Genomic DNA, 13164 nt, shown 5'->3' with positions numbered 1-13164 from the left:
CTCCTCAATATCTGAGGGCTCCTTAAATTCCTTAAAGCAGAGAACTGACTTCTGGAAACAGCTTCTGATGCACACAAAATCTCTTTATATATAAGGAATACAGATGTGACTCTGCAACCCGAACTAAATGCCAATCAAATACTCAAAGCAGAAGGAAGATATATTTCCAAACAAAACTGATCTGAAGTTTATTCTAATCCTTGCTCTTTACTTGACATCCAGAATCGTAAGGACATTAAGACTTATGAGTTAAAGACAGTCTTATGACTCGTAAAGTGTCATGTCAGTGTGAAATGTAATTACTAATTAATTACTATTACTGTATTACTAATAACATTATAAATTAGCAAAGCCATTCTATGCAGTCATAGTAATGCATAGTAAAACATTACATAGTAAGCATGTATCTTAAAGATATTGTATGAATTTTTTATGTAGTTTAGAAAAGATATATCTGCCATGTGTGAATGCTGCACAAGGATTGTGGAATGACTTTAACACTGATCCTTGGCAAAGATGGCATCTAATCCCACAGGGTGTGCATTTTAGTTATATTTAAAGGATGGTCTGTATATAACAGCATGTCTATACAATGATGAATTTATAAAGAAACTGTATATTTCACTCGTGTAGACCTAATTTTTAAATTTATTTTTGCATTGTATCAGATGGAAACAAGAAAGTCAGGAGATCTGTTTCAACCTGTCACCTAAGCAACACCAGGCTATCATCATCCAAAGAGGAAGAGGAAAATAATGAAGGAGTGGTAAAGGAGAGGAAGAGGAAAGGGAAATGAGAAGGGGAGGAGGAGATTGAGGAAAGGGGAAGAGAAGGAAATGGAGGAGAAAGGGAAGGAGAGGAAGAGGAAAAGGAACCTGCAGGAAGGTGCTACTAAAGGTGGCAGTGTGGTTTAATGAAAAAAGGACCCACCTTAGAGCCCAGAAACTTTAGTTCAAGCCTTTCCTGAGATATCTGAGTATAATCACTTAACCTCTTAGTAGCTACATTCATCCATAAATTATGAACAAGTTGATGTTTTGCATTAAATAAGAAATTTCTAAACTCTACACCAATGAAATCAGTGATCTGGAGCTCCATCACTATAAAGCTTGCAAGTTTGCAAAACTCTTGTATTACTTCATCTGAGTCTCACAATTCTACGGAGCTAATTACTATTAACTCCATTTGACAGATGTGAGAACAGGCTGAAAAGAAGTTAAATGCTTTGCTTAGAGTCACACGGCCACTAGGTCTGGAAGATAAGATTTGAACGCAGGTCTTCCAGATTCTTGAATTTAGATAACCTAGTGGGTTCCTTTAAGCTCTAAAGTTTTAATATTCAGTGATCACAGTCTTCAAATGAGTGAAAGACTGCCAGATGGACTAGCGATTAGTTCATAAAACAATTGGGATCAAATGGGAGGAAATTACAGATTATTGGGGCAAGGATTGAGAAGGTATTCCTTCATTGAGTAGGAAGTTGGATGAGTAGATCTCTTAAGTGTCACTCCAAATCTAAGAATCTACAGTTGTCTTTGGATAATTCTGATTCCTGCCTCTTCTCTTCCCACTCCCCTTCCCCTCAAAATCAGATTGTCCTTATCTGCACTCCAGTTGTCCTTGTTTTCTCAGTCTCATATCCTGTTCTAACACAGGCTGCATGGCCCCTTGTCCAGAATGTTGCAGAAGGGGGATTTCTGCCTCAGATAGAAGACTTAAGAGTTCTTTTCAGCTCTTTAATTTCAAGATTTTGCAATTGAGTGTCCAGATAGTTTAGTGCTCCTGTGAGAGAATGGAGACCTTTTTCTTGCATTGGAAACTTAACTGATGCTTCAGACTGGGCTGGACTCTGTGGTAGTAGGGAAGGGCTCATGGACACACAATCTGCAAGATCAGAGAGTGTAGTAAAACGAAAAAGAGGCAGCAGTCCAGGTACCTCTGAGGCAAGAAACCTGTTGAACATTCCTAAACTCGATGCAATCGATCATCTGGCAGATCCTCCCGGAGTGGAGAAACGAGAAGTGTCTCTCTGCCTCTCTGTGTCTATCTTACTCTCTCTGTCTCTGTCTAAATCTCAATCTCTCTCTCTCTCTCTCTCTCTCTCTCTCTCTCTCTCTCTCTCTCTCTCTCTCTCTTTCTTTCTCTCTCTCTAAATAAATAAATAAAACGGAAACATTGACTAAGTCCCTGTCTGGGATGGCTGAAGAGAAGAAGTGGTGAGACGGGGCAGCGCTCATCCTAAACTCGGGCGTGGAAGCCGGGAAGGGGAAAAGAGATGAAAGGAAGAGTGCGTGAGAAGGCATTCTAAATGGTCCAACCTTAGGGCCCCAGGCTCCGCTTTGACTCCAGCAGTTCATTCCCAGAAAGAAAATTTGACGAGGTGTTGGAGAAAGAGACAAGGGTTGCAGCAGACAACCTTAGTCTTTGGTGCCTTGCAGAGAAACGTGTTGGAGCTTAGAGGAGAATCAATTTCCCAAAGAATAAAAAGAAAGACCGGCCTCTGGAGGTTCCCCTAACTCTTCCTTCGGAGCCCCGCCCTGAAAAGTTAGGCACTGGCTTCAGGCCATTGCAGGATTTTATAGGTTGGGTTTTCCATTCTCTAGAGGGAAGAAGGGTCCCTAGATCTCTTTCCCAGAGCAGGAAGAACACTTTCTACTACGCACAAATGGGAACCCTGGCAAGTCAAAAAAGAATGAACTGATGGACTGCTCCAAGAAGTGAAGTTTAAAAAAAAAAAAAAAAAAACGCAACTGATCAGAAAGAGAAAGACCTGAACTGGGAATGGGAGTGAGTGAGTACATATATAGGGGATGTGGGGTGAGTTTGGTGATAGGAGTGGAGAAAGACAGAGAAGAGTGGAGGAAGGGAAAGACTGATGCAGCAAGACAGAAAGCTAGGGACAGAAAGAGAAAGAAGAATAGAGAAAGAAAAACTAAAAAGACAATATAAAAAGAGGAAAAGAAAGGAAATTTTAAAAAAAGAAACCGTAAAAAAGCAAAATGAGATTTTTAAAAGCAAATTAAAGAAAAATTTGAGAATAATAGATAAAGAGAAATTAAATGAGAAAAAGAAAAGAACTTGATACACATAGATGGAATGAATTATCCATTGAATGTGGAAATATTGTGGGCATTATTTTTCCATCTTTGAAATGGCTTAAATTGAAGCTACAGAAATGAGGAAGGCAAGTGCCTGATAAACACAAGACAAACTAGGATACTGGTGGGTTTGAGGTCGATTCGGATCCCACACTCGTCCTCTAGGTCTTGAAGAATTCCTACAAATCACCGACAGCACTCTGGACAAACTTCAAGGGCGTTGTCTACTTCTACAGATCAGGGGACCTCTCGGACCAGGGCCACTCAGCTCCCGGACCACGTCCCGCCTCCTCTCTGGACACAATTACAGCATCTCAATAAGAAACAGAGAGCAAACTTCAATCTCAACAACTACGCAAACTCAGTACACATCCCGCAACTCCTAGCTCCCCTCCCCGCCCCTGCCTCCCTCTTTCAATTCCAGAATATAGCCCTGGGGAAGTGAGACGCTGGCCTTGTTTGACTCATCGCTGGGGTTCAGCTTCCGGGAGGATGCATACCTTACCTAGACGAGTGGGGCGCCGTGGAGAGTCACCCTCCAGTCCAGCGCCTTTCTCTCCTAAACTCTGGCGTTTCCTGCCTCTTCTCCCTCTTCTCCAAATTCTAGATAAATTCTGATCTACACGAGATGGGAGTAGGGTTCTCAAAACTATGGGATTTTTTTTTGATCGCTTGCGTGTCAGGAAAAAAAAGGGGAGAAGATGAAGGAGGGTTCTTTGCCCTTTTGGCCCCACCCAGGCATGAGATAAACGCATTCAGTGTCCAGATAAAAAAGTTGGGTTCAAACCGTTCTGTGACAAGCTAGTCGTCCCGACCCAGCATGTTTCTATTGGCTAGGCAGCATCTGGTATTCAGACTGGGGACAGGTGGGTATTTTCTCTCCCTTACACTCTTCTGAGACCACGCCCTGTTTCCCAAAGCCTGGCCCCTACAGCTTTGCTCTCTAGGAGTAAAGGAGGTTGAGGTTGGGGTGGGGTGGGGTGGGGGTAAGGACTGGGAGAATCTGTCTGTCCAGTTCTGTTATTTAGATCTCTCTGCTTCCATCACTGGATCTTGAATGACCTTACTGCTCACTCCACACATACCTTACCACACTACATCATACATGCTCATACTTTAAAGGGCCCTCTGAGGGTATTGCAATTTCAAAGCTAGGGCTGAGTGCAACTGTTGGAGTGTATAGGTGTGAGTTTGAGAAAGAAATTCAACTTTCTCCAATTTATAAGGAGTTCACTGGAGATAGATTTTGTTTTTGTTTGTTTGGGATGAGGGCTAGAATCTTTTAAATTTAATTTTCTTCCTCTTTTTTATTTTTGAGGGGGTGGGGGCGGGAGAATAAAGATGTTGACAAATAGGTGCTGCAGCTGTAGAGCTCAGGAAGCCCTGAGTTCAAATATAATCTCAGACACAACTTGTCTATGTGACCCTGCGGGAATCAGATTTCCTCAATTGTAAAATGGCAATACGGTTCCTGGCACACCCTATATGCTTAAAAATGTTTATTTCCCCTCTTCCTATGTTTTACAATGCAGAGCAAAGATTGCTAGATATGGAATGATAGAAGTTAAGTAGCTTAAGGAAGAAGATATGGAATAGTGGTTGTAGGAGATATGTGATAGAAAGTAAACTCATATTACATTAAATTAAAAAGTTTTTGTACAAATAAAATCAATTCAGCCAAGATTAGAAGGGAACCAGAAAACTGGGGAAAAACTTTACTTCCAAGGGTTCTGATAAAGGTTTCATTTCTAAAATATAAAGAGAATTGACTCAAATTTGAAACAATACAAGCCATTCTCCAATTGATAAATGGTGGTGAAAGAATATGAACAGACAATTTTTCAGATGAATAAATTAAAACCATTTCTATTGATGTGAAAAAATATTCTAAATCACAATTGATTAGAGAAATGCAAATTAAAACAACTCTGAGATACCACTACACACCTCTCAGATTGGCTAAGATGACAGGAAAAGATAAAGATAAATGTTGGAGAGGATGTGGGAAAACTGGAACACTAATACAATTGTTGGTGGAGTTGTGAACTGATTTAGCCATTCTGGAGAGCAATTTGGAACTATGCCCAAAGGGCTATCAAACTGTGCAAAGCCTTCCATCCAGCAGTGTCTCCACTGTACCTGTATCCCAAACAGATCATAAAAAAGGGAAAGGGACCAAAATGTTTGTTGTTTTGTAGTGGCAAGGAAGGAAATTGAGTGAATGTCCATCAGTTGGGTAAAGGCTGAATAAGTTATAGTATATGAATGTTATAGAATACTATTGTTGTATAAGAAATGATCAGCAAGATGATTTCAAAAAGGCCTGGAGAAACTTACATGAACTGATGCTAAGTGAAGTGAGTGGAATTAAGAGAACATTGTACATAGCAATAGCAAGATTATGTGATGATCAACTCTGATGGACTTGACTCTTTTCAACAGTGAGATAATTCAGGACAATTCCAATAGATTCATGATGGAAAGAGCCATTTGCATCCAGAAGGAGGACTGTGGGGAGTGAATGGGGATAACAACATAGCATCTTCATATTTTTTACTGTTTGCTTTTTTTTGTTTCTCATTTTTTCCCTTTTTGATCTGATTTTTCTTGTGCAGTATGATAAATGTGGAAATATGTATAGAAGAATTACACATATTTAACATATACTAGATTACTTGCTGTCTAGAGGAGGGAGTGGGAGGAAGGGAAGGAGAAAATCTTGGAACACAACGTTTGTAAGAGTGAATGTTGAAAACTAGCTTTGCATATATTTGAAAATAAAAAGCTATTATTAAAAAAAGTAAAATCATAGAAGAAACAAAATTTCTGTGAAGCAGTGACAGTTCAGTTCAGCTTAGATTGAAAATAATCAACACTTATTCCAACACACTGGGAAATTGTTCAACTTTGTCCTGGTGTTCATGGAGATATTCAAATAGGAGAGAAAGTGAGGGAGGGGAGGATAACTAGGACTGAGGTTTGATACAGTGTCTGGCACATAATAAGCACTTAATAAATGCTTGTTGACTTGTCAAGGCATGAGTGGCAACAGGGTAAAAGGGAAAGGGATTCAAGAATATAGGACGTAAATAGTTGAGATGGTTAATTATAAGGTCAACTATGAAGAGTGAAAAGTAAAACCAAAGCAAAAGTAGATGGATTAGAGGTTATGGTAAAATCAAAGAATAGTCTAAGAAAATATGGTATGGAAATTAATGGGATATTATTGTGTCAAAAGAAATGAGAAGATAGATTCGGAGAAACTTATATGAACTGAAGTAGGGTAAAGTGAGCAGAACAGAGAGAACAATTTGAGGAATGATTATAATATTGCAAAGAAAAACCATTTACGATTTTGATCAATGCATTGACTAATCCTAACTCCAAATGCCTTATTTAAATCATACTTCCCAACTCTTGGAAGAGGTGGTGATGGACTAGAGGTGCAGAATGACATATATTTTCAGAACATGTGATTTTTTTTTGTTTGCCAAACCATATTAATTTGCTACATAGCAAGGCATTTGGGGGCAGGAAGTATTGAGGGGAAATTACAGGAAATAGTGCTCATCATGCAAAAAAAAAAAAAAAAAAAAAAAAAAAAAAAAAAAAAAAAAAAAAAAAAAGGAAGTAAAGAAAAGTTTTAATTAAATATTTAAAAATATATGTGAGAACAAAAGAAAACTGAAAAGGGGACTTGGACAAGCTGATCCCCTTTAACAATGTTATATTATTATATTATATCATATCATTATATCAATGTTATATATTACATTATATAAGTGATATAATGTATGACTATCTATACATAATAGAGATTTGTGGTTTCGTATGGATTCTTCTTTTACAGCTCTTTGCAAAATGTTCAAATTTTCTGGTGTTTGCCAAGTTCGCAGGATAGGAAGGAATTATACCTGTGTTTTCACTAGATGAGGAAAACTACCATTATCACATGGTTGCCTTCTCAGCAATTTATAGTCTTAGAGAGTTGCCTAGAAGATTACTAAGAGGTTAAGTCACTTGTCCAAGATTTTCCTAGCTCTAAAGCCAGTTCTCTATCCACTAGACCACTCTAACTATACAAGTTCCTAATAAAAGAAAAAAAGTCTTTGGAGGAGTGAAGCAGGAGAATTAGAAGGACAGTGAATGATTCAAGAGAGAAAATTCAAAATCCAAGATTACAGAAATGACACAACTCACATGAGATGATTATTATAATTTCCTGGGGTTTAGGATATTCAAAAGAATACCAACAAATACACCCATATATGTATATGTGTATTTATGTGTGTATGTATCTGACACTGTACAATGTTGCAAGGGATGTTATGTCTTGTGTTCTGGAGAGATCCAGGTTTCTATGAGCACCAGAAAATGGAAAGCATATGAGATGAAGATGTCTAGAATGAAGTGAAATTATTAACAATAAGGCAATAGTTATAGAAGACATAATAAAATGGAAATGTAGAGAACTAGGGCCCTGAGATGGATGAAGAGGGAAATTGGGGTGATTATCTCAGCAGATTAGTCTGAATCACAAGAATTAAGAGAGGAAGGAGTCAGAATTTTTTCTAGCCCTAGGACAGAAGATGTACTGTTGACAGTGATTCTATTTTGATAAGAGGTCAACTCCGAAACCTTTCAATTCGTTGACTAGTCTTTGGGCTATCAGCATATAGTGTTTTGTTGAGCACTTTCCTGAGGACTTTCCAGGTTTGGGTTTTTTTTTTTTTTTTTTGAAGTATTTTCTAGAACCTGCAGTGCATTGGACAAACTTTTGACAGAGAAGGACTTAATGAAAGCTGCATATTTTAGGATCTTAATTTTGTTTCTCTCATTTAATAATACCTTTTTTCTATAACACAGTGAACTACTTGCAAATAAAGAGTTAATATCAATAAACAATGAAGGACTTAGTGAACAATAATTTGTTCTTTCAGTTTTCCTGGGCTGAGGCTATGAATAAAGAGAATAAGAAAATTGAGATCCTTGTGTTATGAGTCTCTGACATACAAGTTACAGAAAAAAGTTTTAGAGAATCAAGTTTTTCTATGGCTAAGGTTATCACAACTAAATGTGAAATCTAGTTGTGACTATGCACATTAACCACATCCTTAACTGCTCCTTGCAGTTGAATTTTACTATTAACCTTGGAGGGAAATAAAGTAGCAAAGCAAAAAAGGCAATTTCTTATTGATTCAAGGTAAATACGTATATATATTATATTTATTACACAAATAAATGTTTATACTTATTTATAAGATATATATTTAAATATATAATTATATACTTATCAATAAATATGTATTTGCTACTAAAATGTATATAACATATATTTTATTAGCTAAAATGTTTTTTGGATCGAATCTATAAAGCTACACTGTTTGATTTATAACTTTGTATGCCATTAAAATTCATGCTCAATAGGAGGTGAATGAATAGGAATCCCCGTTGGAAAAGATCTTGATGTTGGTAAAGATAGAAGGCAAAAGGAAAAGGGAATGGTAAAGGATGAGATGGAGGGATAATATCATGGAAACAAAAAACATGAACTTCAACAGATTTTAGGAGATAGTGAGGGATGGAAGGGCCTCCTGTTCTGTGGTCCATGTAGACAAGAAGAGTCAGACATGACTGAATGACTGCAAGGGCAACAAAACAACAAACAACAACAAAAGTCTCTTGAAAAACAGTCTGATTAGTCTCTTGTCTAAGTCATCTTAGAGGTCTATCATTTAAAGATTTCCAACAGAAATTCTCTTTTAATAGCATACAATGTAATGACTAATGTTGTCATAAAGGTATTTAAATAAAAGGCATTAAATTAAAAAGATATTTAAATAAAGACAATTGGCAGCAGCAAACAGAACTTATCATAGTCAAACTTCAGATATAAATCTGAGTTATAGAGTTCCTTAGTGCTTTGATTTTTTTTGATCCAAGCTACTCTTTTAAGGGTTCCCCATCATGGGTGTGCTACTGTCTGACAGTGTTCTAAATTGTACACTTCATGGAGAAATAAACCCTTCTGCTTCCCTACTTTCTTAGGAATTTATGAGTAAGAGAATGCAGAAGATAATTCATTTTATCCTTCCACTCCTTTATGACAGAGACTCCACTAGTTAGCTCCAAAATTTCAAGTTCAGAAAATGGAGTGTTACTGAATCTTTGGATTTTAGAATTGAAGATATCTTAGGGTCCTCATCACAGTGCTAAGTGATAGAAAATCAATTCTGTCCATAAGGAAGAGACATGTAAATAACTAGATATATCCTGTGAAGGAGAATATATTTACATCTCTATCTATCTAACTAGGTATTTCAGAGATAAATACAGAATGATAAAAGGTCATTGGATAGGGGAAGGTACCAGCAGCTAACCAGAAAAGACATCCTGCAGAAGAAGGTGAATCCTCCAGTAATCCAGAGAAGGGAAGGATAGAAGGGCTGAAGATCCTTCTAGGCATGAAGGACAATTCCAGCAAAATAAAGCAGGCAGAAATGGTATATCTTGTGGGAGGAACAAGAAAATAGGTCACTCTAGAGTGTCTAAGGTGGTATAAAGGAAAGGTAGGAAGGAGTCAGGTTATGAAGAGCTTAAATGTAAAAGAGGGGGCGTTATATTTGAATCTGGAAAGAATAGGGTGCCAGTGGAATTTATTGGATGTGTGTATAATGTGTATAATGGAGGGAAGAAGTGACATGGTCAAACCTAAATTTTAGAAAAGTCACTTTGACAGCTGAGTGGAGATTGAATTAGAATGAGCACAGACTCAATTATTAACATCCCAGGAGTCTCGAGGAGAGGTGATGAGGGTCTAAACTAGGCAAAAGCCCTTCCACTTCACAACTGAAGAGACTGGACACCAGTGAGGATAATGAACTATTAACCCAAGATCACATATGTGATCTTGCCTCAGAAATCCAGAATATTCTTCAGTACTAGCTCTTCCCAAGACCCCACTTTTTCTTTCGTTCTTTTTTTTTTTTTTTAAAGGCAACTGCACTTAAGTGACTTGCCCATAGACACACAGCTAGTAAGTGTCTGAAGACTATTTTGAACTCAGGTCCTTCTGCTCTATCTCTACTGGGTCACCTAGCTGCCCTCTCCAGGAGCCACTTTTCAAAACTTTGTCCATCAGACTTTGCTTACTCAGCCTACTTCAGTCAGTAACTTTGTTATGTCATTCCTTAGCATTGTCATATCCTAATCTTTAGAAGGGACCCAAAGTCTGGGCAAGTAACTTAAAAGAGGTAACTGGGAAATGAGTGGCTATTAAAGAAGCTTGGGAGCTTGATATCCATATAATCAGTCCAAGAATTCCCCCTAACCACTAGCTTTTCCTTTCCTGCTTCCACAGACTTGTTGCAGGCTGCCCTTTAGAAATTTTTTTCAAGGTTTCTTTAAATGATTTTTTGCCTCTTAGGGGATGTAGTAAACCAGAGAGTCAAGAAAAAAAGGAAAAGAAGATGAACAAGAGCACTAGTTTTGAGAGTTTGCTACTTCCTTTATAGCTACCATCATTTTTTAATTCTTCAAATACTTAAATGCAGCTTTCTTTTTAAAAAGCAATTTCAAATCTGAGTGAAGCAATAAAATTAGTTCAATGATTTTCAGAATTATAGAATCTCTGAATTAGAGGGGAACTTAGAGGCTATTCAATGCAATCGACACTGGAAGAATTTCCTCTATAATAATGATTCTTAATCATGAACCTCTTTGGCAATTTAGTGAAGTCTATGGAACCCTTCTAGAATCATGTTTTAAATGGATAAAATAAAATATATAGGAAATTAATTATATTGAACTGTAAATACATAAATATTCTTAAAAAACAAGTTCACATCAGAGGCTAAGTATTATAATAGTAAATGCTAGCATTTATATTTATTATCTAATTTTATGGTTACAACAACCATGAGAAGTAGGTGCCATTATTATCCTCATTTTAGGAAACTGAGGTTAAATGATTTGCCCAAGATCACATAGTTAATAAATGTCTGAGGACATTTTTGAATTCGGATCTTCCTGACTTCAGGTGTGAACTCCAGGTCCTGTACCACCTACCTGGATGACAACAGCTACATTTACCAGTCAAATGGTCATAGTGAAAATTTGAAGACTGTTTATGAGGATAAACCCATACTTCCTGGATAAAGCTCACTCCATTTTGGGGTAGCTCCAATTGTTACAAACTTGTTCCTGATATCAAACTGAAATTTGTTTCTTTTCAACTTCCATTCATAGTTTCTAGTTTTGGCCTCTGGGCCCAAAAGAATAAGTCTTTTTGGTGAATAAGTGAGACAACATTTATTGTGTTTAATATGTATAATGTGAGCAATTGGGTAGTGCAGTTGATAAAGCACCAGGCCTGAATCAGGATGACCTGAGTACAAATCCAGTTTCATATACTTACTAGATATGTGACTCTAACAATGTCATTTAACCCTATTTGCCTCAGTTTCTTCATGTGTAAAATGAGCTGGAGAAGGAAATGGCAAAGTACTCCAGTATCTTTGCTAAGAAAATCCCAAATGGCATCACAAGAAGTCAGATTTGGCTGAACCAACTGAATAACAATAATGTACAAAAGCAGTGTGATACATGATGGAAATGGGAAAGCTGACATAGTCCCTTCTCTCAGGGAATTCACATTCTTTTTGTTTGTTTGCTTGTTGTTGTTGTTCTTTGCTTTAATTTTTATTTATTTTTAAAATATTCTAATGTGAGACACAACAAATATAGGAGGCTGCTTTGATGTGACAGCCTTCTATTACCTTCAGGACAGTTTTCATGTTTCCCTAAATCTTCTCTTTTTTAAGACTACATTATTCTGATCCTCATCCTTCTTGATCTTTTTGGAGCCTTTAACACTCTCTCCTGTCTGGATTTCATGGCACTGATCATTCTTGACTATCCCATCTGACCCCATTTTATCAATCTTCATTTCCTGATTGTTATCTTTGTCACTACTCTTAATTGAGCATTCCCTCGGTCCTTATTTTCTCTTCTCTACGCTCTTATTTAGTGAACACCTCAGCTTACTTATTCTCTCTTTGAAAATGAATCTCACATATTTTCAGTCCTAGTTTCTTTTCTGACTTCCAGTCTTGCATCTCCAACTACCTTTGGACATTGTCAGATATGTCCTGTGAATATGCACTGGACATATGCAAAACAGAGCTCATATACCCCCCCCCCAAAAAAAAAACACCTTGATTCTTCCAAGTTTCCCTATTACTATTAAAGATCATCCTCCCAGTAACCTAGGCTTAAGACTTTAATGTTCTTGATTTTTCACTCTCAATCACTTTACAAATCCAATCATCTGTCAAATATTGTCACTTCTACCTTCAGAACATTTCTCATTTATATCCTTTTTACTTTCATGGAATCATTGCCATAGTTAAGTTTCTCAGTTATCTGTTGTCTTGACTATTGCAGTAACTTTCTGCCTTAGGTCACCCTCTACTCCAATTCATAAAAAAACAACAACAACAAAAAAAAAAAACCCACTAAAGTTTATATTCTTTCAGTTGTCAAGCAATTTTTTCTCCTTCTTTCATCCCCACCCATGGATCATCAGTAGTAGGAAGAAAGCAAAATCCTTGTAACAAATATGCATAGTTAAGCATAACAAATTCGCATGTTGGCTATGTCAAAAAATATGTTGCATTTTGCACATTAAAACACCACCTTCTTCTTAGGAAGGGGATAACATTCTTCATCATCAGTCTTCTGGCATCATGAAGCTAAGCAGATTAAGTCTAATTCCTCTTCCACGTGACAGCCTTTCAAGTATTTGACATTTATCATGGTTTCCCTCCCTTTTTTCTTCCTTTCCCCAAGCCTCCTCTTCCTTGGGCTAAGCCAGTTCTATTAATCAATCCTAATATGGTATGGACTCAAGGTATTTCACCATTATGGTTGTTCTCTGGATGCTGTCCATCACACCAATGTTCTTTATACAATTTGCTAGCCTCTCTCATAGTATACTTATCCACGTCCCTGTTATTTCTCTGCAGAAAGAGACTTGCATTGTTATCTTTGAATTCAAAGTATTTAG

The sequence above is a fragment of the Sarcophilus harrisii genome, chromosome 2 (assembly GCF_902635505.1).
Source record: "Sarcophilus harrisii chromosome 2, mSarHar1.11, whole genome shotgun sequence".
Lineage (NCBI taxonomy): Eukaryota > Metazoa > Chordata > Mammalia > Dasyuromorphia > Dasyuridae > Sarcophilus > Sarcophilus harrisii.
This window is presented reverse-complemented; position numbering follows the sequence as displayed.